This window comes from Lissotriton vulgaris, chromosome 4_2 (genome assembly GCF_964263255.1).
Source record: "Lissotriton vulgaris chromosome 4_2, aLisVul1.2, whole genome shotgun sequence".
Classification (NCBI taxonomy): domain Eukaryota; kingdom Metazoa; phylum Chordata; class Amphibia; order Caudata; family Salamandridae; genus Lissotriton; species Lissotriton vulgaris.
Genome location: NC_141692.1, coordinates 14,888,060 through 14,914,033, shown reverse-complemented (window position 1 = coordinate 14,914,033; position 25,974 = coordinate 14,888,060). Strand labels below are relative to the sequence as shown.

The 25,974-nt window shown below is 45.5% G+C and overlaps 1 pseudogene; it reads right to left on the bottom strand.

The window, feature by feature from the left end:
- LOC147718137 (uncharacterized) overlaps positions 1-25,974 on the bottom strand; it is a 55,531-nt pseudogene that overhangs the window by 1,182 nt on the left and 28,375 nt on the right.

Sequence of the window (25,974 nt, the reverse complement as noted above, 5' to 3'; positions counted from 1 at the left end):
GGCGAGTTGGCTGTTGATGGCTTTCTTGATGCATTTCGCTGGGAACGGGAGCAGAGAGATGGGTCTGTAGTTTTTGAGGTTGGTGGAGTCCCTTCAGGAGGGGTTTGATCTCGGCGTGTTTCCAGTCATCAGGGAACAAGGTGGTTGCCAGGGAGCGGTTGATGATGTGGCAGAGCATGGGGGCGATGGTGTCGGCGGCTCTGTTGAAAATGTGCTTGGGGCAGGGGTCCGTGGGGGCCCGGAGTGGATTAACTTCATCGTCTTCAGTTTGTCTTCAGTGGTGAGGGCTGTCCAGTTGTTGATCGCTGGCTTCAGGGTATTGGGGGTGGTTTTGAGGGTTCAGTGTGATGGTTGTCTTAGTCGAAGTTGTCATAGATGCTCTTGATTTTGAAGTGGAAAAGATGCTGAGTTTGTCGCAGAGGTCTTGTGAGGGAGGGATGTCGGTGGACTCGCTGGTGGGTTGGGCAAACTCCTTGATGATGTTGACGAGTTCTTTGCTGTTGTATGCATGAGTGGAGATTCTGATTTCAATCGCTTTTTTCCTCATTCTTCTGATGAGTTGGTGGTGGGTGTTGGAGGCGGCTCTGAAGTTGTTGTGGGCTTAGGGTGGATTTGGTGTTCCTCCAGGCCTTTTCAAGGTGGCAGCAAGTGCGTCTGGACTCTCGAAGTTCTGTGGTGAACCATCTAGCTTTCTTGGTGTGGGTGTTGTTGTTTTCCTTGAATGGGGCTATGGTGTTGGCGCTGTCGGAGATCCATCTGTGCAAGGGTCGGGCTGCGGTGTTGGCGTAGTCGTTTTCCGCAATGGTTGGGGTGGAGTTACTGAGTGATGAGGCTAGCTGGTCATCGGTGATTGTGGTTCCAGTTTATTTGTGGGAGCAGGTGCTGGTGTCTGTGGATGGTAGGTGTTCTGAAGGTAAAGTGAACGCATTGATAGTAAGCCAATGAGAGTTCGGTGGTGTGGCTGAAAGTGATGGAGTTTCCTGTTGTGAAGAGGGGGTCGAGAGTGTCCTGCTGAGTGCGTGGGTTCGGTCACGATCTGGCGGAGTCCAATGTTGTGGATGTTGTCCAGGAGCGTTGTGGTGGTGGGGTCCAGTTGGTTGTCGAGGTGGAAGTTGAGGTCTCCCAGTAGGGTGTAATTGGTGCACGCGTTGGCATGTGGGGAGATGATGTCCGTGATGGAAATGGCAAAAAGTTTGCAGGGTGCAGGGGGTCGGTAGATGAGGGTTCCATGGAGGGTGGAGGTAGGGCTGGCCAGTATCTTGAAGTGAAGGTGTTCCATCAGGTCTGTGAGCTCATCGGGGAGTGTGCTCAGGCGGAGGGTTTGATTTGTCGACGATGGTGATTCCTCCTCCAGTGCGAGTGGTGCAGTCCTTCCTGGAGATCTTGTATCCTTAGGGAATGGCGATGGCGATCACGTATTTGTTGAGCGCACTAATCGCCCGTGAGGGTATAAAGATGCTGGGGGCGGTTGCAGCTACTTCTTGAGCAGCCAGGTCTTGAGAAGTCTCCTGAAGGTCAGCAGGTCCTGTGTCTATCACAGATGGGTGGGGGGTGTTCTGTGTCTTGGAGGCAAGGTAGGAGAAGGATCTGCCACAGGTGATGGTCCTGTGGAGGCGCGGGACGGTGGCGAGGGCAAGGTCGGCGGAGCGAAGCTGGCAGTTCGGGTATAGAAGGTGAAACATTTTTTGAGGTATGCTAGTCCGGCTATATGGAGTGCTTTGTGAGCATGGGTAAGGAGCTTAAAGGTGATCCTCTAGTTGACTGGGAGCCAGTGCAGGTCTTTCAGGTGGGCAGTGATGTGGGTATGCTGGAGTATGTCTAGGATGAGGCGTGCAGAAGTGTTCTGTGCGCATTGGAGTCTTTTCTGGAGTTTAGCAGTGGTTCCTGCATAGAGGGTATTGCTGTAGTCCAGTCTGCTGTTGATGAGGGCCTGGGTGACCGTCCTTCTCCGTGGGTGGGGATCCATCTGTTGATCTTGCGAAGCATGCTGTTGAAGCAGGAGGAGAAGACGGCTTCGACTTGCTTGGTCATTGAGAACAATTAGTCCATGATGAACCTCAGGTTGCGTGTGTGGTCGGTGGGTGTTGGTGTGACTCACAGAGCGGCTGGACACCAGGAGTCATCGCAATCCAAAGGGGGTGGAGCCTAGGATGAAGACCTCCCTGTTTTGCATTCAGTTGGCAATGGATTTCATTCCTTTGTGAAGGTTGGTTTTGGCAGTGGTGGGGTCTGTGGTGAGTGAGAGGATAAGCTGAGGTTGTACGAGCGGATGATGTTGGCAAGTGGTGTCATGTAAATGTTGCAACGGGTATGGCTGAGGGATGATCCTGGGGGCCCACCGCTGCTGATTTTCTTGGCTTCAGAATGGTATGGGGAGGCTAACCCACTAGGTACTCTTGGTGAGGAAGGAGGTGGTCCAGTCCAGGGATTTGTTGCGGATTCCTGCATCATGGAGGCGTGTGCGTAGGGTGTGGTGGCAGACGGTGTCAAAGGCTGTCAAGAGGTCAAGGAAGATGAGGGCTGCAGTTTCGTAGTTGTCCAACAGGTCCCTGATGTCATCTGTTGCAGCGATGAGGAAGGTTTCAGTGCTGTGATTGTTTTGGTAACCGGATTGGGACAGGTCAAGGATGTTGTTCTCCATGAGGAAGTGGATCAGTTGCCTGTTGATGATCTTTTCAATGACTTTTGCCAGGAACGGAAGCAGGGAAATGGGCCAGAAATTCTTGAGGTCCTATAGGTCCGCTGTGGGTTTCTTAAGTAAAGCGTTGATTTCGGCGTGCTTCCAGCTTTCCGGGAAGGGTGCAGTCTCAAAGGAGCTGTTGATGATCTTCTGTAGTTGGGGTGCGATGATGCGGTTTGCTTTATTGAAGATATGGTGAGGGCAGGGGTCGGATGGTGAGCCCGAGTGGATGGTGTTTATGGTTTAGATGGTGTCGTTGACGTGAGTGCATGAGAGCAGACCGTTGGCGGTGCTGGGGTGGTGGTGTGTCTGCAGTGTTGGCGGCTGTAGGGAGGGTCTGGGTGTTGAAGCTGTTGTGGATGTCTGCGATCTTACGGTGAAAGAAGGTGGCTAGGGAGTTGCATAGGTCTTGTGATGGAGGGATCACATTGGAGCTGAGGTTGGAGATTAATTAAGAGTAATACATGGGACAAGGATACTGTCAGCCGAACTAACAAGTAATAATTTCAGCTTTTTATTGTCAACAGCAAATGTAAATCACCCATACTATTTTAATGAGATTAGCTAATAATGTATGTTAGTTTTAACTGTTTTTGGAGTCCATGTTTACCATTCTAGTTCATAATTTTTTTTAACACTTTTCACTTTTAATTCAACTAAATACCAAGTCCCAAGAGGCTTCATTTGTTTTTATGTAAGTTCAGTAATGACCTGGACTAACTTTATGGTAAAAAATACATTATATTTTTACTTCGAATGTCATTGTACAAGCTCTGTGTTACTTAGGTATTATGGCATTGTACTTAAAATACCACTTCATCTCAGTGGTGTGTCCTGCAATGTGAGTGCACAGGAAATGATGTATGCTTGTGATTCTTTATACTGTAATCTTGTAGGCCCTTCTCTCTTTTTTCAGGGTTGGGTGTACGGCAGCAACAAGCTAATCTTTGGTGCCAGAGGATCCAACATGAAATATGGGAGACAATGACTAGAATTGGCGACCCTGGAGGAGCTGCATGGTCTGTCCTGAATTTAGAAGATGGTCTGGGAGAGCCTGCCCCCTCAAAGAGCTGAAACATGCCCCCTTCCTTTTGTCAAAGTTAGTGATGTACAAATATCCCAAACAAACAGAGACATTCATAAATACAAATCTGGAAGATGGGTCCAGGGAAGTCTAAAATCCCTTTTTTGCATGCTGACCTAGTAGCACAGAGAAAGACCACTTAGATGACAAAAACAGCCCTCCTTTTGAAACCTTTCGCCCTAAATGAAGACAGTCTGGATAGATATCAGGTCATGTTTAGCCACTGGGACATATTTGTATCATGTACTTGGTAGAATGTTGCACTTTGAGGATATTCAGTTAGATTCTATGTGCTACAGTTGATTAGCGTGAACAACATTTGTTTTGAAAGAAATGCCTGAAAAACAAGTAGTTTGCAGGAGTGGAAAATATAACTCCAAATCAAGAATATATCTATATATCTCACCAGGCCTAGCAGCATTTCCATAAAAGATAGCATAGGAATTCTGCTGCCCGGTGCACTCAACTTATCCAGTAGCTGTGCAATTGTCTGTGGATTGGTCATTGAAGCAATCGTCACATTTATATCCATTGGGGGTATTGTCTACAGTAGGCACTGAAACAATGCAAAACAGGAATTGAGGAGACAAACTATGGTTATGAAAGGGGTGATAAGTCATGACTAAATTTCCCCATCCTCACAACAATATCTTCAAACATCCCAGGAGGCAGGAACTTAAAATAAAACTACATATACATAAAAATAAAACAAAGGATAATGTATAGCTAGCAAAGGTGTTTTATTCTTTTAATACAACTCAACTTAAGACATTCGATATTCTAAAGATTATAGCTACAACTTGAATTTCAAAGTTCTGCACCACCTTCAATTTTCTACAATTAATGCACCTCTGTACACAGTCCTGTCACCTAGTGGCAGTAGAGAAGTGTGGCTCAATGGTTAGAGCGGCAGACCCTGATGCAGAGGTCTAGCCCGGGACCAGGGTTCAATTCCCTGCCTCGGCGGGTCTTGGGCTCAAAATTCCACAGACCTGTTAATTCTCGCCTAGTGCCTATTCTAATCATGGAGTCTCACTCTGCAACTCTGGGCAATAGCTTGCTTAATCTCCACAATGGCCCCCACAACGCTAAGGATGCCTGGCCTCCACCCTGGGGGTGCCCAGGAGTGGACTCCTCACAGGGAAAGCCAGGACGGGTTCCACAGCGGTATTCGTACAAGCGCCTTGAGACCCTTGTGGGTGAGTAGTGCGCTATACAAGTATCAATTTACATTTTTACATTTTACACTTGTCACACTACCTTAACTATACCTTGCCCTTCTTAATGCACTGGTAATATTGTTGCATAGTACATAAATTATAGCTTGTGAAATTATAGCATTCATAACAGACATATGACATCTGAAATTTCTGAGAACACACTGCATGGTATAGTGGTGCGTTATAGTTAATGTAGAGTGGTGAGTGAGGTGAAAAGACTGTGTACAGAAGAGCGCACTTGTAGTAAATTGAAGGCGGTACATAAATCAAAAATGCAAGTTACTACAGTAACGTTGATATTTCTATCATTTGTATAATTTGGGTTTGTATGGCAAGGATAAATATACTTTTACTAATTTTTCCTTAACCTTCGCTTTTTTTAAAATCAATTTAAATGTTTTTTTATTTTTGAATAAAAATGTATTTCAAATGGTAATGTTGAGTATAATTCAGCTGAGGTTTTTTTAAGTGATTGTGGAGGACAGTGTTTTACAGTGTAACATCATCCAGTGTAGTGTTGTATAGTAGAATAGAGTAAAGTGAAGTAGAATGGAGTGGTGTAGCATATAGTTTAGTCAACTTAATAGAGTGAAGTGGCATGGTGTGCTGTGTAAGGCAGTGGAGTATCATAGAGGGGTGTGGTGAGGCGTGTTGTACAGTGAAGGTGCATATTGTACTGTATAAATGAGTGTCATATGGTGGAGTGTCGTCAACTGGAGTGTTGTGGAGTGCCATCCAGTATGCTGTTGTACAGTGGCCTAGAGTGGAGACGAGTGCTTTAAAATGTAGTGGCATAGAGTAGAGTATTGTCATGGGTATGAGCCTTGCATTCACACTGTGTTAAGTTGGCATGAGCTTATTAGAAGTTTAAATGCCATTTTTCCTTTCTGCTGTCTTTGCACACAGCACACATTATTATAAATGCTTAGAGATAAGCAGAGTGTTTTGTTTCACACGAGAATAATATGTTTTTCTATATTAGCAGCCTTGCTTGGTAAGCTTTGTCTGAACAGTGAGTGCTGAGGCCTTCAAGGTTATTTCAACACAGTGGTTGTTGTTCGGTCTGATCAGCGTACATTCTAGACATAACATATATGCAGCTGTGGCCACCTCTGATTTTGCACTGCGTAGGCATGATCACACACACTTGGAGAACATTTGCGTGCTGAAAGCTGTGGCAGAAACTGATGTGACTGGTTGAGTGCGTTACCGTGTGCGTAAAAGCATCCTTGTGATAGGGCACACCTTTGGGTTCGTCAAACACGCGACAGACTCCGTGTGGTTTTGAAGTGAAACGTTTTTAATTTTGTTGATTAAAGTTTATCATCAATGTTCACATATCTTTGTTTGATCAACATTTTTTATCCATGTTTAACCGTATAATTTATTGGGATTGAGACTGCATTTTGTTACACAACACAAATGCTCCGATGCATTTCGGGCTGGGTTAGCCCTTTCTCAAGGAGCGCTGAAACATAATAATAAACGCTTTTAAAAAAGGAACACTGACATCAAAATCAAATATAAGCGTACATACCATTTATAACCAAGTGTAGGTTCAATAAGTAAACATGCTGCCCTTATCACCTATGGGTGTATTGAAAATCACCTTATAAACCATGGGGGGTGGGGTATTTAATGAAAAAAGTGGCGTTTTTTTATGGTGAAAAATTCGTTGTAAGGAGTGAAACAGAGCTTATATCGATGGAGATTGGCTGCTGAGATGGAGACCTGTGGGAGAAAAATAAGGATGTGGGTGAGCTTTTCGAACCAGACGGTGAAACAGCACTTTTACACCCGTCGGGGCCCCGACTTACTTGTGAAAGTTATGGCGCTTGCGTAGCGCTTCTGGTGAAACTCCGTCATCCAGAGCGGTGACCGGGATTTGGTGCGGAGTATTCCGCGGAGTGGGCTTCTAGTTTAGGGTAGTGACACTGAGTCATGTGACAGAGTCATGTGACTCAGTTAGGAGGCATAGTGAAAGGACTAGTGGTAGTGCTCGGGTGAAACGGCCATGTTGGGGTGGGAGGGTAATCACGGAGGTGTGTCATGGGAATCAAAAGGAGGGTAGGAAACGGAATGGCTATTTGAAAGGCATATATTTATAGGGCATGCAACTAAAATTAAAAACAAATTACATGAACCATACATTAAGAAATCATGTATGAACAGAAGTAAACTCTCAATTCAATTCAATTCAATTCAGTGATTTATATAGCGCGCTACATACCCAGAGGGTCTCAAGGCGCTTGGAGAAGGGTGGGGAGTTACTTGTCGAATATCCAGGTTTTAAGTTGCTTTCTGAATGCTAGGTGGTTCTGAGAGATGCGAAGGTGAGTGGGAAGTGAGTTCCAGGTTTTAGCCGCCAGGTAGGAGAAGGATCTTCCTCCCATGGTGGTTTTGTTGATGCGAGGTACAGCAGCAAGGGCTTGATGGGAGGAGCGTAGCTGGCGGGAGGGGGTGTAGAAGGAAAGTCGTGTGTTGAGGCATTCGGGTCCAAGTTCGTAAAGTGCTTTGTGTGCGTGGGTTAGAAGACGGAATGTTATCCTCTTATTGATGGGGGGCCAGTCGAGGTTTTTCAGGTGACCAGAAATGTGATCTTTACGCAGAATGTCTAGAATGAGTCTGGCTGATGTGTTTTGGATGCGTTGGAGTTTTTTCTGAAGTTTTGCGGTGGTACCGGCGTATAGGGTGTTTCCGTAGTCCAGGCGGCTTGTAACCAGTGCGTGGGTGACTGTTTTTCTAGTTTCAGTGGGTATCCAGCGAAATGTTTTTTTGAGCATGCGAAGAATGTTGAAGCAAGATGATGAAACTGCGTTGACTTGTCTGGTCATCGAGAGTGAGGAGTCCAGAATGACGCCCAGGTTTCGTGCGTGGTCTGTTGGGATGGGTGCTTTTCCAAGGGATTCTGGCCACCACGAGTCGTCCCAGGCGGAGGGGGAGGTACCTAAGATAAGGACTTCTGTTTTGTCGGAATTCAGTTTCAGGCGGCTGTGCTTCATCCACTCGGCTACTTCTCTCATTCCTTTATGTAGGTTGGTTTTGGCGGTGTTAGGGTCTTTGGTGAGTGAGAGGATCAGTTGAGTGTCATCAGCGTAGGAGATGATGAGTTCAGTGGCTTCTGATTTGAATGGTGGGAGGCGGACTCTCTGAGTTCTTCCGGCAAAGAACGAGGTGATCCACTCCAGTGCTTTTCCTTGAATTCCGATGTTTCTGAGGCGTTGTAACAGGGTGCTATGACAGACTGTGTCGAAGGCTGCGGAGAGGTCAAGGAGGATGAGGGCGACGGTGTCACCATTGTCCAGTAGAGTTTGAATGTCGTCTGTTGCTGCGATGAGTGCGGTCTCAGTGCTGTGTTTGGCTCGGAAGCCGGATTGTGAGGAGTCGAGGGATTTGTTGTTTTCGAGGAAGGCGGCGAGCTGGTTGTTGACAGCTTTCTCGATGTCTTTGGCCGGGAATGGAAGGAGTTATATGGGGCGGTAGTTTTTGAGTTCGGTGGGGTCAGCTGTGGGTTTTTTCAGAAGGGCGCTGAGTTCGGCGTGTTTCCAGCTATCAGGGAAGGTGGCGGAGGTGAGGAAGCAGTTGATGACATCTCGGAGGTGGGGTGCGATGATGGAATCTGCTTTGTTGAAGATGTGGTGAGGGCATGGGTCTGTGGGGGATCCTGAGTAGATGGAGTTCATCAGGCGGATGGTATCATCCGTGGAGATTGGGTTCCAGTCATTAAGGATGTTCAAGGGGGGTGAAGGTGTGGCAGAAGGTTGGGTGGGTTGGTGTCCGGGTTGGTTGTCAAAGCTGTTGTGGATGTCTGCGATTTTGTCGTGGAAGAACGAAGCTAGGGAGTCGCAGAGGTCTTGAGAGGGAGTGATGTCGTTGGAGTTGGCAGTGGGGTTGGTGACTTCTTTGATGTTGAATAATTCCTTGCTGTTGTGGGCGTTGTTGTCAAGTCGGTCTTTGAAAGAGGCTTTCTTGGCAGTTCGAATCAGTTGGTGGTGTATGGGGGTGGCGTTTTTGAAGGCGTCTCTGGTGCTGGTGCTCTCAAGCTACAGCTGCCAAGGGGCCAATGTGCAGAAAAAACAGGTACCACGTGGGTACTACAAAAAGGCGCTTAATTCAAAGCAGTCATTCAGACCGTGCGGTTTCATCGCTTTAAGCCTGTAAATCCAGGCAAGTTCTCTTTGGAGAAGCAGTTTATTGTTGTCTTTTCCTTCTTTTTTATGAATGATTTCAAGGACCATGTACTTCACTTGGGCCACGTTGTGATTAAAGTCATTAAAGTGAATGGCAACGCTGGACTTTTGATTTTTAGTACGAATGTTCGATTTATGTTCGTTGAGGCGAACTTTGATTTTTCTGGTGGTTTTGCCCACATAGATCATGCCGCAGGGGCATTTGAGAAGGTAAATGAGATTGGAGGAGTCGCATGTGGCGTCCACATTGAGTTTGATTTTAAAACCTTTCATCGGGTGGTTTATGTAGTTTCCAAGGATGACATTATTGCAACTGTTGCAGTTGTGGCACGGACGTGTGCCGGTATGTGACTTTTGCTCACCTGGAGGTTTAGATAGAAGTTCTTTGAGGTTTTCTGTTCTTGTATAAGCAAATATTAGAGGTTCTTTGAAGAGATTTCCAAAATCAGGCTCAGATGATAAAATGCGCCAATGTTTCAAGATGATGGTTTTGAAAGTTTTACTGACTGTAGAGAATTTTGACACTAAAACAGTTCTTTTGTTGTCTTTCATGGTTGTGGATACTTTGAGGGCTTCCTCTCGTGTGATTTTAGATGCTTTAGTGATAGCCATGTCAATAGTTTCTTGTGGATATCCTCTGTTTTGGAAACGCTTGGCCATTTGTGTCATTTGACTGGAACATGCATCTGGATCTGATACTATTCGTTTAACTCTTAACATTTGGCTGAATGGTAAGTGTCTTTTTAAGGAATCCTGATGAAAACTGGTAGGATGAAAGGTGTCAGTTGCTTTTCGAAACAGGTCAGTTTCTATTCCTGTCTCACTGATTCTTACCATGACATCTAGGAATGTAATTTCTTTCTCATTGATGTTCCATGTTAGTATTATGCGATTATCCTTGGTGTTTAGGACAGTCAAAGCCTGCTCAAGGGTATGTCTGGTATACTTCTAAATAAAAAACAAATCGTCAATATAACGAACATATAGTAGAAGATTGTCTGTCCAGTTGGTGTCGGTGTAAATGTGTCTAGACTCGAATTCACCCATGTACACATTCGCATAAGTGGGTGCTGCACAATTGCCCATTGACATGCCAGACATCTGTAGGTTTTGAATTTTTGCATAGTGATGGTTTTAATGCGATGCGTAGTCCTCTGGGTATGCGCAGGGCCCTGTGGTATTTGATGATATTAAAACCATCACTATGCAAAAATTCAAAAGTGTTCCAAGAAAAATGGAACGCGATCCTAAACAAATGCAGCCTTGATTTAATTCTCCTGATCGTTGAAGAACTATCCACCATTCTGTCAGAACTAACAAAAGAAATCACCGACATTGAACAAGAACTTAAGGAAGCTGTCTCTCCAGAGGATCTATCTAAAACCTTAGAAGAGATCAATCTACAATTGGATAAACACACAAAGGAAATAAACGAACGAAAGATTCGCAAATTTCGCCGGGACACCCTGGACTACAAATTAGAGGAGGTCTACACCTGGGCGGACGTATACGCCCAGCGTCGTCGAAATAAACCTGTCAACCAAAATACCGACACATCATCTTCAGGTAGTGACAGCACCAACCGCCCACCAAGAAGAACAACCACAGAACACGCTAAATCAGGAGAATCACGTGAACCGAGGCAACACACCTCAACTACCATCACAGAGGCAACCCCTACAACATCTGGGTCTTTTTTAGAGGTAGTACCAGATGAAATAGAAGACCCCGGCGGGGAAAAAGAGCAGGAAAAGGATCAAGAAGACACCCAAACAGCAAACAAAAAGAAAGCCAAGACGAGGAAGAATCGTTAGTCATGAATATATCAGATACACATTTAACTACCCACGAAACCAAGTTGCTTCAAAGAGGAACATCATTCATTCCAACTAGCAATACAAACTTACTCGAGTTAGAAGTTAGTACTTTTAAACTAACCAGAAAACTACGTCTGAGACACTTCTTTGAAAACAGCATACCACCAGCTACCGATACCAAAACGGACCTACTGCGAGGTCTACGTCCACCCAGTACCTTTATACCTCCTTGTACTCACAAAAGTATAGACACTTTTGAAACTCTTGTCAGACAGGACATTTCTAAAATAAACTTCAATAAAAAAACCAGACAAAACATCACCATGAAAGACAAAGACCTACTTAAGAACATCGCAGGCAATAAAACCATCAAATGCCTTAAAGCTGACAAGGGGGGTGCTCTTGTAATCCTCAACACCAGCATGTATGAAGAAAAAATCAAAGAACACATTTCTGACCCTAAAACATACATGCCACTTGGAGGCAATCCCACTTTTCAATACAAAACGGAACTAACAGAACTAGTCACCAAAGCACATGAAGATGGCATCATTGATGAACGCACTAGGAAATACGTCGTAGTGGAACATCCCAAAAGTCCAACCATAACCATGTTGCCGAAAATCCATAAAAACCTAATGAATCCACCTTTTTGGCCCATTGTGTCCACAAGAGGGTCCCTTCATGAACCAATCAGAACATTTCTTGATTGGTATTTACAACCTTCTGTAATCAAGCTCAAAAGCTACATCAAGGACACAACAGAATTTCTAAAAAAACTTTCCGAATTCAACATCACTAACAACAGACAATTAATCCTCTGCACCGCAGACGTAAAAAGCTTATATACCTCTATCCCCCATGGTGGGGGCATTGAAGCTATTGAAAACGTTCTATTGAACAGTGAAATTACGGAACCTCTTCAGACTTTCCTCATGGAACTTATGATCTATACTCTCTATCACAGTTATTTCGTACATGACCAACAGTGGTACCTACAGTTGTCTGGCATGTCAATGGGCAATTGTGCAGCACCCACTTATGCGAATGTGTACATGGGTGAATTCGAGTCTAGACACATTTACACCGACACCAACTGGACAGACCATCTTCTACTATATGTTCGTTATATTGACGATTTGTTTTTTATTTAGAAGTATACCAGACATACCCTTGAGCAGGCTTTGACTGTCCTAAAGACCAAGGATAATCGCATAATACTAACATGGAACATCAATGAGAAAGAAATTACATTCCTAGATGTCATGGTAAGAATCACTGAGACAGGAATAGAAACTGACCTGTTTCGAAAAGCAACTGACCGCAACAACACCCTTCACCATACCAGTTTTCATCAGGATTCCTTAAAAGACACTTACCATTCAGCCAAATGTTAAGAGTTAAATGAATAGTATCAGATCCAGATGCATGTTCCAGTCAAATGACACAAATGGCCAAACGTTTCCAAAACAGAGGATATCCACAAGAAACTATTGACATGGCTATCACTAAAGCATCTAAAATCACACGAGAGGAAGCCCTGAAAGGATCCACAACCATGAAAGACAACAAAAGAACTGTTTTAGTGTCGAAATTCTCTACAGTCAGTAAAACGTTCAAAACCATCATCTTGAAACATTGGCGCATTTTATCATCTGAGCCTGATTTGGGAATCTCTTCAAAGAACCTCCAATATTTGCTTGTACAAGAACAGAAAACCTCAAAGAACTTCTATCTAAACCTCCAGGTGAGCAAAAGTCACATACCGGCACACGTCCGTGCCACAACTGCAACAGTTGCAATAATGTCATCCTTGGAAACTACATAAACCACCAGATGAAAGGTTTTAAAATCAAACTCAATGTTGACGCCACATGCGACTCCTCCAATCTCATTTACCTTCTCAAATGCCCCTGCGGCATGATCTATGTGGGCAAAACCACCAGAAAAATCAAAGTTCGCCTCAACGAACATAAATCGAACATTCGTACTAAAAACCAAAAGTCCAGCGTTGCCATTCACTTTAATGACTTTAATCACAACGTGGCCCAAGTGAAGTACATGGTCCTTGAAATCATTCATAAAAAAGAAGGAAAAGACAACAATAAACTGCTTCTCCAAAGAGAACTTGCCTGGATTTACAGGCTTAAAGCGATGAAACCGCACGGTCTGAATGACCGCTTTGAATTAAGCGCCTTTTTGTAGTACACATGTGGTACCTGTTTTTTCTGCACATTGGCCCCTTGGCAGCTGTAGCTTGAGAGTTTACTTCTGTTCATACATGATTTCTTAATGTATGGTTCATGTAATTTGTTTTTAATTTTAGTTGCATGCCCTATAAATATATGCCTTTCAAATAGCCGTTCCGTTTCCTACCCTCCTTTTGATTCCCATGCCACACCTCCGTGATTACCCTCCGACCCCAACATGGCCGTTTCACCCAAGCGCCACCACTAGTCCTTTCACTATGCCTCCTAACTGAGTCACATGACTCTGTCACATGAGTCAGCGTCACTACGCTAAACTAGAAGCCCACTCCGCGGAATACTCTGCACCAAATCCCGGTCACCGCTCTGGATGACGGAGTTTCACCAGAAGCGCTACGCATGCGCCATAACTTTCACAAGTAAGTCGGGACCCCGACGGGTGTAAAAGTGCCGTTTCACCGTCTGGTTCGAAAAGCTCACCCACATCCTTATTTTTCTCCCACAGGTCTCCATCTCAGCAGCCAATCTCCATCGATGTAAGCTCTGTTTCACTCCTTACAACGAATTTTTTACCATAAAAAAACACCACTTTTTTTAATAAATACCCCACCCCCCATGGTTTATAAGGTTATTTTCAATACACCCATAGGTGATAAGGGCAGCATGTTTACTTATTGAACCTACACTTGGTTATAAATGGTATGTACGCTTATATTTGATTTTGATGTCAGTGTTACTTTTTAAAAAGCGTTTACTATTATGTTTCAGCACCACTCCTTGAGAAAGGGCTAACCCAGCCCGAAATGCATCGGAGCATTTGTGTTGTGTAACAAAATGCAGTCTCAATCCCAATGAATTATACGGTTAAACATGGATGAAAAATGTTGATCAAACAAAGATATGTGAACATTGATGATAAACTTTAATCAACAAAATTAAAAACGTTTCACTTCAAAACCACACAGAGTCTGTTGCATGGTTGACAAACCCAAAGGTGTGCCCTATCACAAGGATGCGTTTACGCACACGGTAACGCACTCAACCAGTTATTAGTTTTCTGGCGTATGGGACGGATACGTCACTTGTTGGAGCACCCTCAAACTTAGTGAACCCTCAACGTAAAAACTTCTCAAACTTTTCAAACAAAAACTATTCTCATAAAATTCACGCAGTGCGCCTAGCCTTCAACTCAGTATTCATAGAAACTGATGTGATCCACTTCTGCTATGACCAGATGTATGGGGCAGCCCTTGTAATCCAAAGAGACCGTCTGTAAATATAAAGTAACCTACTAGAAAGGGAGGGTGAGATAGAGGTGTAAAGAAAAACCAAAGGCAATGATGGACGGAACGTTGACAATACAAGCACTCACCCCCAGTCAACTGATCTGGATTTAATCCATCACCGTTCTTTAGCCCACTCTGCCACCCCAGTTCAGACATGGCACTGTCATATGCACTGGCACTTGCCATATGCAAATCAGTCTGACCCTGTGCCTCATGGGAACAGTCCAGCCCGAACTGCCAAGCCATGCCTTCCCTGGACCGGAAACAATCTACCGAGTACCGGTTTCTGGTATTTCAGCCTTCTTCAGCCCGGCTTGCTGGAATCCAGTGGCAAAGAGAGCAAGGGACTAAGGTCTGAGCATACCCTGCCAACTTATGGCGAACAAAGAAAAACCAAAGGAAATGATGGACGGAGCGTTGACAATACAAGCACTCACCCCCAGTCAACTGATCTGGGTTTAATCCATCACCGTTCTTTAGCCCACTCCGCCACCCCAGTTCAGACATGGCCATATGCAAATCAGTCTGACCCTGTGCCTCATGGGAACAGTCCAGCCCAAACTGCCAAGCCATGCCTTCCCTGGACTGGAACCAAGCTACCGAGCACCGGTTTCTGGCATTTCAGCCTTCTTCAGCCCGGCTTGCTGGAATCCAGTGGCAAAGTGAGCAAGGGACTCACGTCTGAGCATACCCTGCCAACTTATCTTATCTTATCTTATGCTGAATTTGTTAAGCGCGCGGTCACCCAAGGGTTTCATGGCGCTGAAGAAAACAGATGGTAGATGGTAAGAGAAGGGGCAGATGGAATAGTGCTCTAACCGTACGCTTGTTTGAATAGCCAGGTCTTCAATGCACGCCTGAACTCTGTCAGCTTGGTGCAGTTCCGGATAGACAAGGGCAGTGAGTTCCAGGTTTTTGGGGCGAGGTATGCGAAGCTGGATCCGCCAAGTCGTTTCTTTTTGAATGTCGGCACCGTGAGGAGGGACAGATGGGCAGAGCAGAGCTCGCGAGTAGGTTCATGTTTGTTTATGAGTTGGTTAACGAACCTGGGGCTTTTCCCGTGGAGAGTCTTGAAAATTATGCAGCCTGTCTTAAAGGTGATCCGATGGGTAATGGGGAGCCAATGGAGGGAGGCCAACAAAGGTTTGGCTGACTTCCTGCGATTGCTCTTGAATATTAATCTGGCTGCTTGATTTTGAACAATCTGCAGGCGTTTAGCGATGGTGAGGGGAAGGCCCAGGTAGATAGAGTTGGAGAAATCTAATCGCGAGAGTACCAGTGCAAGTACTACCTGGATGAGGGCAGAATGGGTCAGCAGATGGGCGATTTTTTTGATCTTTCTTAGTTGAAAGAAGCAAGAGGAGATCACTGTTCCGGCCTGGGTTTCCAGTGAGAGATCGGCGCTGAGAGTAACCACGAGGCTTTTAGCTGACTGGGAGGGGGAAGGGGGTGTGCCCATTGAGGATGGCCAGAAGTGGGGGCCCCAGCTGAGTGCGCTGTTGCAAGGGAGTACCAACTCAGTCTTTCCTGGATTCAGCTTAAGGTGGTTCTGATCCATCCAACTCTGAATGTGCAGCATGGTCTTTTGAAATTCCTCGACGGAGTCCGGGGAGTTGAGGGGGAATACCAGCTGCAGATCGTCTGCGTAGTTATATATAATGACTTTTCTATTTTTCAGGGAGTGCAGTAGGGGTTTAAGATACAGATTAAAAAGAAGGGGAGACAGTGAGGAGCCCTGTGGGACACCGCAAGTGGTTGGGAGAGTGGGGGCTGTGAAGTTCTCCAGCTTTACAGCCTGGGATCGGTCCGTCAAGAAGGACTTGATCCAAGAGAGAGCCGCGCCGCTAAGGCCGGCTTGTTCGACACAGTGTAAAAGAATGGTATGGTCCACCGTGTCGAACGCGGCCGATAGGTCAAGAAGTACGAGGGCCTGGTGAATTCCATTGTCGGCGTTGGTCCTTAGAGTGTTCTGCACGGCAAGGATCACCGCTTCGGTGGAGTGTGCCTGGCGGAATCCCGCTTGGTTGGGTTCCAGATAATCTGATGTTTCGATGAAATTAGATAAGCAGCTGGTTATATAGGCTTCCAGCAGCTTCGCACAGTAAGGGAGAAGGGAAATGGGGCGGTAATTAGAGAGGTTAGAGGGATCGGCGCCTGGTTTCTTGATTAGAGGGACCAGGGTGGCATTTTTGAAGGAATCCGGTACTATTCCTCGAGATAGGGAGGTGCTCAAAATGGAAAGTATGCCCTGAGGGAGTGCGGCATAGACTTCTTTCAGAATATGCGGGGGGCGGGGATCGTTAGGTGAGCCCGATTTTACTCGGTTCATTAATTCCAGTAATTTGGGTGGGTCAATGGGGGGGATGTCCTGAAGGGTATTAGGATTTATACAGATGTCCGGATCGTCTGTTGCAGCATGGTTGGTCTGGATGCTGTTTTTTATGGTGTCAATCTTCTCCTTGAAGAAATCGTTAAGTCGGTTGCACATCATTTGTGATGCAGGTTGAGAGGGAGAGGTTCTGGAGTCATTGCATAAGTCGTTTACGACTCTGAAGATTTCCCGTGATTTGTTTTTGGCGTTGGAGATTTTATCTGAAAAAAAAGTAGCTTTAGCGGATGAGATGGAGTTCTTATAGTTTTTGCGGGCTGTCTTGTATAGTGCTCTGTCTATGGCGTGGTAGCCATGTCTCCACTTCCTCTCTAGTTGGCGGAGTTCTAGTTTTAGCTTTTTTAGGTCAGCGGTAAACCATTTGTGGGCGTCCATATGGCGGGCGCGGGAGAACTTGGTGAGGGGGGCATGTTCGTTGCATGCAGAGAGGAGCCACTCGGTGTGCGCTTTGTCCATCAGATTGATGTCTGCTCCCTGGGTAGGGATGGAGTTGGTCAGGGTGGAGAGGAAGTCTTGGCGGTTTAGGGATCTCCATTTCCTGACTGATCCCCCCGAGGGTGCTTGGTTTTTTAGGTGGCTCTGAGTGGTAATAGAGAATTGCAATAAGTAGTGGTCAGACCATATGCATGGTGAGGCCGTGGGACAAGAGGTAGAGATGTTGTAAGACCAGATGTGGTCTAGGATATGTTCCTTTTCATGGGTGGGGATCAAGACGTGTTGGTGGAGATTTAGATTAGAGAGGAGTTCGAAAAGTTCTGTGGCGTGAGGTCCAGCTTCTGAGTTATTGTACCAATAATTGAAATCTCCTATGACCATGACCTTGTCATAGTCAACGACTAGACCTGCTATTTGCTCAGATAAGGAAGCAGGGAAGGAAGGCATGGATGTAGGTGGTCGGTAGATCAATGCTAGCGCCATGGTGCCTGTATCGGTGTCAGATTTGATGACTAAGTTTTCCGTATCTGGTAAGTCTAGGGGAGGTAAGGTGGTAAACGTGTGGTCTTTATGAATAATGGCGGCAACACCTCCACCAGCTTTTCCTGATTTTCTATTTGCAGACAGGATGTAATAATCTGATGGTAAGGCCGAGAGTATATCTGGCAAGGAGTCTGTAGTTAGCCATGTCTCAGTGACAAATAGTATGTCAGGGCTATCCGATTTCAGGAGCAGGAATATATCTAGTTGGTGTTTGACCAGGGATCTGGTGTTGAGATAGAGACATCGGAGGGTCCGGAGATTAGGTTTAGGGGAGGGTTTATTGTTTTTAGAGCTTTGAGATAAGATAGGGGTCGGTACTTGTAAGTGATGATGGGAAAGGATATTGCTTGCCTTTAGGCGAGCGTAAGTGGTCGGGTCGAGGGGTTGAAGAGCGGGATTATGAAGAGAATGCAACTCGAGGGAGGAATACCTGGTGAATTCTTCATTCTGCCTGGTCCCTGGGCCCGTCCAGGCACGGACGGGCGCAGACGGGCTTGCCTTAGGCGCTCCCGCTGCGCTCGTCCGCTGCGCTTCCTGCCCAAGCACATGATAAAGGTTAAGTAAGGGGCGTGGCCTCAAGGGGGCGTGGCTATCGAGCACGCCTGCGATGGCGGCCGCTGGATGACAACAAACAAACAATTACCGCCACAGCGCTCAATCGGCTGCGTGGTATGAAGGCGGAATACAGTGGTCAGGTAGGCTTTTATGGTGAACAAAGAAAAACCAAAGGAAATGATGGACGGAGCGTTGACAATACAAGCACTCACCCCCAGTCAACTGATCTGGGTTTAATCCATCACCATTCTTTAGCCCACTCCGCCACCCCAGTTCAGGCATGGCCATATGCAAATCAGTCAGACCATGTGCCTCATGGGAACAGTCCAGCCCAAACCGCAAAGCCATGCCTTCCCTGGACTGGAAACAAGCTACTGAGGACCGGTTTCTGGCATTTCAGCCTCCTTCAGCCCGGCTTGCTGGAATCCAGTGGCAAAGTGAGCAAGGGAATCACGTCTGAGCATAACCTGCCAACTTATGCCGAACAAAGAAAAACCAAAGGAAATGATGGACGGAGCGTTGACAATATTTAGCACTCACCCCCAGTCAACTGATCTGGGTTTAATCCATCACCGTTTTTAGCCCACTCCGCCACCCCAGTTCAGACATGGCTGTTGAACAGTGGAGCCAAGTGGAAAGGTGTACCGTAGAGTTGAGTAAATTGTCTTATTGTATAGTGATATCTCATACAGAACAGTGCCAAGGAGTGGAGTACAGAGCAGTGGCATTGCTTAGAGTGGAGTAAAGTATTACAGATTGGACTAGTGGCTCGGACAGTTTAGTGGTATTCCATGTCATAGAATATGGGAAACTTTTAAAGGGTGTTGTAGGGTAAAGTGGAGTAGAGTGAAGTGGCATGTGTTTTAGTGGAGTGGCAATGTGTTTTGTAGATTCGAGTGGCATACTGTGCTGTTAAGTGGAGCGGCATAAAGTGGAGTAGTGTGTTGTCAAGTGGAGTGGAGTACATTTTGGTGGAACGGCATAAAGGGCTTTGCACATTGTCATAGAGTGGAGTATACTTTGCTAGAGTGGCATAGAGTGGACTGCAGTGCAGCACAGTGATATTGGACTTAGTACAATGATGATCTCCTGGTGTGGGTGCTTACTTTGCTGCACAAATCATGCTCACATACACCATGATGGGACTCCCGGTCCCAGAGTGCACCTTCATCCAAACTCACCGCAGCTGACACGGGAGGCGTGGTCATCGTGCTTATAGAACTGGCTCTTTTCTTATGGCGCAGGATGTTCTCTTGATTTGGGAGCCTACTTCCCTGCTGTATTCCCACCTGCATACACCTTGGTGAGACTCCCTATCTCAAGGTGCAACTTCATCCAAACGTGCCACAGCTGACAAAGGGGAAATGCATGGCCATTGCATGTATAGTGCTGCCTCTCTCCTCATGTCACAGAATGCTTTACTTGTTTGGGGGCTTACTTTGTTGCACAAATTCTGCCCACAAACAACCTGATGAGATTTCCAGACCCTCATCCAAAATCGTGGACACTGACACAGGTTGAGGCATGGCCATCACACTCATTGTGCCGTCTCTCCCCTCACAGTGTGGGAATCCTCCTGGTTTTTGGAACTTACTTTGCAGCAAAAATCCTGCCTGCATATGCCCTGGTGGGACTCCCTGTGCACCCATGGTGCATCTTTATCGAAACTTGCAGCAGCAAACATAAGAGGTGGCATGCAATTGCTCTTATAGTGCACGGGAGACATGCTGGCTATGCCCAGGCAAAGCATAGGCCAAGGGTTGGCCCATCGGGGACAGTCAAATACCAGAGGAGGCTGGGCTAGGAAACCCTTGGGTTTGGAGTAAGGGCGACAACAACCTTATGCCTATGTACTGACTAGCAGGCGAAAAGAGTCAGAGGCAGAAATGTTTGAAGCATACAGCCAGATTCAGCATCCCCTGAGCCTCACCTGATATTAAATGAATAGCAGGAGTTTTTCCTTTTTGAACACAGGCCCAAGCTGCATTTTTTGTACTCGGCAAATTAGATCTTTATGTCTGGCCCAATGAAAATGTAATTGGGGGGCTGTACATGCAAGCCTAGCCAGTGGACATATCGTAGAATACTCAGCCTTTTTGCTAGTTGTATCTCAGTTCTTGTGAGAGATAACATCAGGGCTTAACATCGGGAAGCATAAGACATCAGTTGGTGTTCCCAATACCCCTACCATCACAGTTACCACAATGGATGCTTTTTTGACAAGGCCGGTGAGCATTCTAGACTAAGATATTGAGCTGACAACTTGAAAACTGTCCTCACTCCCCCATCACTACTTTGTATTCTGAGTCACCTAATACACCCTTGACCACTGCTTTTGATATGGGTGTTGTGCTATTACTATTAGTATTACAATTGCTTATCTGAACTGGATGCACTCTCCATAGATCAGCCAGTGGAGCTTGGCAACCATGTGGGGTCCACTTATTTTATTGACATGTGAACATCTACCAGAGTGACCAGGAAAAGGAAGAGAGTGGAACCCTGTGGAAAATCCATTGGCCTTGGACTAACTCTAGACAAATAGCAAGAGACACTAACTCCGCGGCTGTGCAAAATGGTAACCTTGAAACCCTAATGGAATCTATTCATGCTACCTTGTTGGGTCATAGTGTAAACTATTGTAGTTTAGAGTGTTGTTGCATAGAGCGGAGTGGTGTAGAGTACTGAAATGGCATATAGTGGAGTGGCATTAGTCGAACAGCATAGTATACAGTGGCATGCGGTGGAATAGCATAGAAAGGAGTGCTGCAAAGCAAAATGGGGTAAAATAAAATAGCATACAGTGAAGTGGCCTAGAGTTGAATGGCATACACTGGAGAGGTCTACGAACTCTACTGTACAACGGTGAAACAGTGGCCCTCATTCTACTCGACCTCTCTGCCGCTTTCGACACAGTCTGCCACAGTACCCTTATACAACGCCTCAGCAACATTGGAATACAAGGAAAAGCCTTGAACTGGATCACCTCATTCCTCGCTGGGAGAACACAAAGAGTCCGACTTCCCCCTTTCAACTCTGAAGCCACCGAAGTCATCTGTGGCGTACCACAAGGATCTTCACTCAGTCCCACCTTCTTCAACGTTTACATGAGTCCTCTCACTTCCATCGCGCGTCAACACAACCTCAACATCATCTCTTACGCCGACGACACCCAGCTTATCCTTTCCCTCACCAAAGACCCCAACACCGCCAAAACCAATCTTCACGAAGGCATGAAAGATGTAGCCGAATGGATGAATCATACCCGCCTAAAACTCAACTCAGACAAAACGGGGGTGCTCATCCTAGGATCTTCCCCCACTGCCTGGGACTACTCTTGGTGGCCTTCCGCTCTGGGCACAGCACCCACACCCACAGACCACGCACGTAACCTTGGCTTCATCCTAGACTCCTCTCTCTCGATGTCCAGACAAGTCAACGCAGTCTCATCCTCTTGCTTCAACATAATTCGCACTCTCAAAAAGATCTTCCGCTGGATCCCCCTGGATAAAAGAAAGACTGTCACCCACGCACTGGTCACAAGTCGACTCGAATACGGAATCACAGCAAAATTACAGAAAAAACTCCAACGCATCCAAAACGCATCAGCGAGACTCATATTGGACATCCCTCGCCAAGATCACATCACCAAACACCTAAAAGACCTCCACTGGCTTCCCGTCAACAAAAGAATTACATTCTGCCTTCTCACCCACGCACACAAGGCCCTCTACAATCTAAGTCCCGAATGCCTCAACACTCGCCTGTCCTTCTACAAACCCACCCGCCAACTAAGATCGACCAATCAAGCCCTTGCCGTAGTCCCACGCATCCGAAAATCCACCATGGGTGGCAGATCCTTCTCCTTCCTTGCCGCCAAGACCTGGAACTCACTCCCCACTCATCTCCGCCTTACTCAAAATCACATCGCCTTCAGGAAAGATCTTAAAACTTGGATATTCGACAAATAATGATCCCCTTCCCTAAGCGCCTTGAGACCCTCTGGGGGAGCAGTGCGCTATACAAATTCCAGAACTTGAACTTGAACTAGAGGTGCAGAGTAGAGCTGCATATAGTGGAATAGCGTAGAGCAGAGTGCCTTAGCGTAGAGTAGCATATAGTCCAATAGCATAGAGTGGGGTGGTGTAGAGTGGAATGACACAGAGTATATTACTGAACCGTGGAGTAGCACGTAATGGAGTGTCCTAGACTGGAGTGATGTATAGTGGAGTAGTGTGTACTAGAGTGGCTTACAGTAGAGTTGGGTAGAGTGGTGTATTGTACAGTGTAGTGCCAGAGAGTGGAATAGGATACACTGGAGTGTGTAGAGTGGAGTGGAATAGGAATGGAATAGCGTAGAGTGGAGCAGCATACGGTGAAGTGGCACACACTGAAGTGGTGTACAGTAGAGTGGAATAGAGTGCAAAAGCATGGAGTAGAGCGATGTCGGCTGGAGCTGCATATTGTGGGATGCATAGAGTGGAGTGGCAGTTGCATACAATGTAAGAGTGTGGCATGGAATTGCTTGCAAAGGAATATCGTGCAATGTAGTAGCAGGGACTGGAGTAGTGTGCAGTAGAGTGGAGTGACATACACTGGAATGGCACACAGTGAGGTTGAATAGTGTAGAGTGGAGTGGTGTAGAATGGTGTAGCATACAGTGAAGTGGCACTGGGTGGAGTGTGATAGAGTGGAGTAGCGCAGAGTGCAGTGATGCATACTGGAGTGGCAAAGAGTAGAATAGCCTAGAGTGGAGTAGCAACTGTGAAGTGTTGTACAGTGGGGTATCTTAGACTGAAGTGATGTGCAGTGGAGAGGCACAGAGTTCAATGGTGCTAAGTGGAGTGGCTAATGGATGTACATGAAATTTGTTAGCAATGTACAATATGGTATGCAGATGAACGCTAGACAGCGATTTGAGCTAGGGTTTCTCCTTAATTACCAAGCAACAAAGGGCCACACATTGAAGCCTTGTGTTGCTTCCTAAATGTGACTGAACTAGTGGATTGGTGATGGGAGACAATGAGTGATGAAGGGTAAAGCAATTCAAAACTAATCTAGGCTTTAGTTATCCATCAGTCAACAGTAAACTGTGGCAACTTTACCAGATACTGTGGTACATGCTTATTACCAAGGCTAGTGAATGCCTTTACAAAATTAAAAGGGAGGCATTTTTACAACACTTTAGCTGTGTTCTGGGTTAGGGCCGTAAACATAGGTACAATTAGGATTTAGCATTTTCCCCTACCTATTACCACTTTAAGAAAGAGTTAATAGGCAGGGAAATATATTTAAAATGTTCAATATATGTTTTAAAATGTTTACAGAGTACTGCAGTAGTGCCTAGGAACTATTATGTGTTTTAAGCACACTGTTTTTTTTATTTACTATTTTAAGTTGTGCAGTAATTCATTAGTAGTTCCTTTTTACTCCATACTCTTTCTTAAAAAAGAAAATATGTAAAAAAATCAAAAATACACTGTAGCACAATATTTATGTATTAAGTGCTTTTTTAAACTGTTTTACTTTTTGTTAATTACTGTGGTACCTCCTTGGTACTACTCAGGTCATCCGTGAATGTTTAAATAAAAATATAAAAACTATATAATGTTTTCCCTGTCTTTAACTACTTTAATTAAGTGATAATAGATAGGTGAGCGTGATCAGTCCTAATACTTACCTACATCTAAGGCCAGAACCTAGAAAAAAGGAAAGTGGTCATAAACTGACATGGCTGAGTTTAAGTTTTCTGAAGGCAGTCATCAGCCAATGGCACAACAACTTGCAATCACCATGCACCACAGTAGCTTTGTGAAATATAATAACATTTTTGCAGTCAGAAATGTAACTAAGTTTAAATGCCATCTAACTTAAAGAGTGCATACCCTACTTACCTCTACGACCCAGAAAGATGACCTTCAGACCACAATGCATAATCCTGCCAAATGTCATGGAAATCCATTCAGCCGGTTGTCCGCTAAACTTGAGTATGAAGTCTATAGAAAATACATTAGTGCCAAAACACATTTTTGGGTCCCCCTTTTTCAATGCATCCCCTTGATGAATCTCTGCAAAACTCTCCATAGTCTGCCAATGTAGAAAAAGGAACAGGCCTGGAAGGTGAAGATACATCAAAGAGTAGCACAGTTAATAGTGAGAATACAACTGAGGAATTTTTATTGCTAGGAATGTGTGTATATGTATATATCTAAATATATACACAGTAGTTATAGTTAAAACCTAGTTTCCACAGGAAAAGCATTTTTGGACTTGCCTATACCTTTAACGCTGGTTGACATAGCTTCATGAAATTTCCCCCAAAAAAGTGTGCCAGTGATTCTTGTTGCACCTGGAAAGTGGCAGGTGTATCTGTCAAGTAAGGGTCGAGAAAAAGTGGGAGTCTAAAAAAGTGTTTTCCCATGTTAATTCCCCTGAAGATATTTGTTGTGGCTACATCTCAAACTGCTTCACAGAATTACACTAAATCTGGCAGAAAGGTAGCTCCTTGTTCAGAAAGAATAATTTTTATTATTGGATGTAAATGATTTCAACAGTTTTTGAGATATCAAAGAGGATGTAAATTTATACATAAAGGGAAGCAGATCCTCCGATGATCCAACAGCCTTTCTGCTGAGATTTGATTGGCTGCCAACAAGTCAAGCAGAAAGTGTTTGCAGCCATCTTGTGACTCGATTTCAGCTGAGTCCTCCCAAAAAACTGAAAAAAACAGAGGGAGGGAAAGGGTAGGAATAACTTGATCCCCTGGGACTGTGATATTTTTAGGATAGTCCTGTCATGTATATATTGATGACATACATCTGGCTCATCCACACAACTTGTAGTGTAGTTCCTATTTTCCCAATAGGCCCTGCGCATTGGAATAACATAAACAGTAGTATCGACGTAGAAGTGCGGATCTTCCAGGCCTCTACTGACTATGCTAAACTTAATTGGGTTTGTTACCAACTAGCTCAGAGGTCACTGGAAACTTTCTTGACTGAATAGGAAGTGATCAGCTTCCCTGGTACAGACAATAAGGGATTCAGTTTTCCAACAACCGTGCAACATGAAAACTTTACTCCTCAGATAAGAGTCAATCTCTAGAGTCGTGTGAACAATAGACAGTTATTTTACTCAGTCAGTTGTTGTGCAGATTACTTTCACAATATGTAGAGAATGGAGAGACGGGCGTTTTCAATAAAGGGTAACATGTATTGAACAGTATTTCTTCTCGTACAAGAGAAATGAATTGCCATTCCTTCACCGAAACTTGCTGGACACGAACGGACCTACTGCTCCAGAGACTGAGGAGGGAGCTGAGGGAGCCCGTTGTTGCCTGTTGTTGCCTGTTCGCCTGCTTCCGCCGCTACTCCTCGCCGGACCCGCTTCGCGGGTCCCGCATCGCGGCTAGGAGCGGACTTTAAGGCATTAAGGTTTGGATTGCTCTCTTGACCGGCAGGGCTGCGAGCTAGAAGCGGTGGACTCCAAGTTCCAGGAGTCCCTGCGCGCCCGTGGCCACCTGGGCTGCTCTCCCTGCCGGCTCCGCCCCCACCTGGAAGAACAAAGCG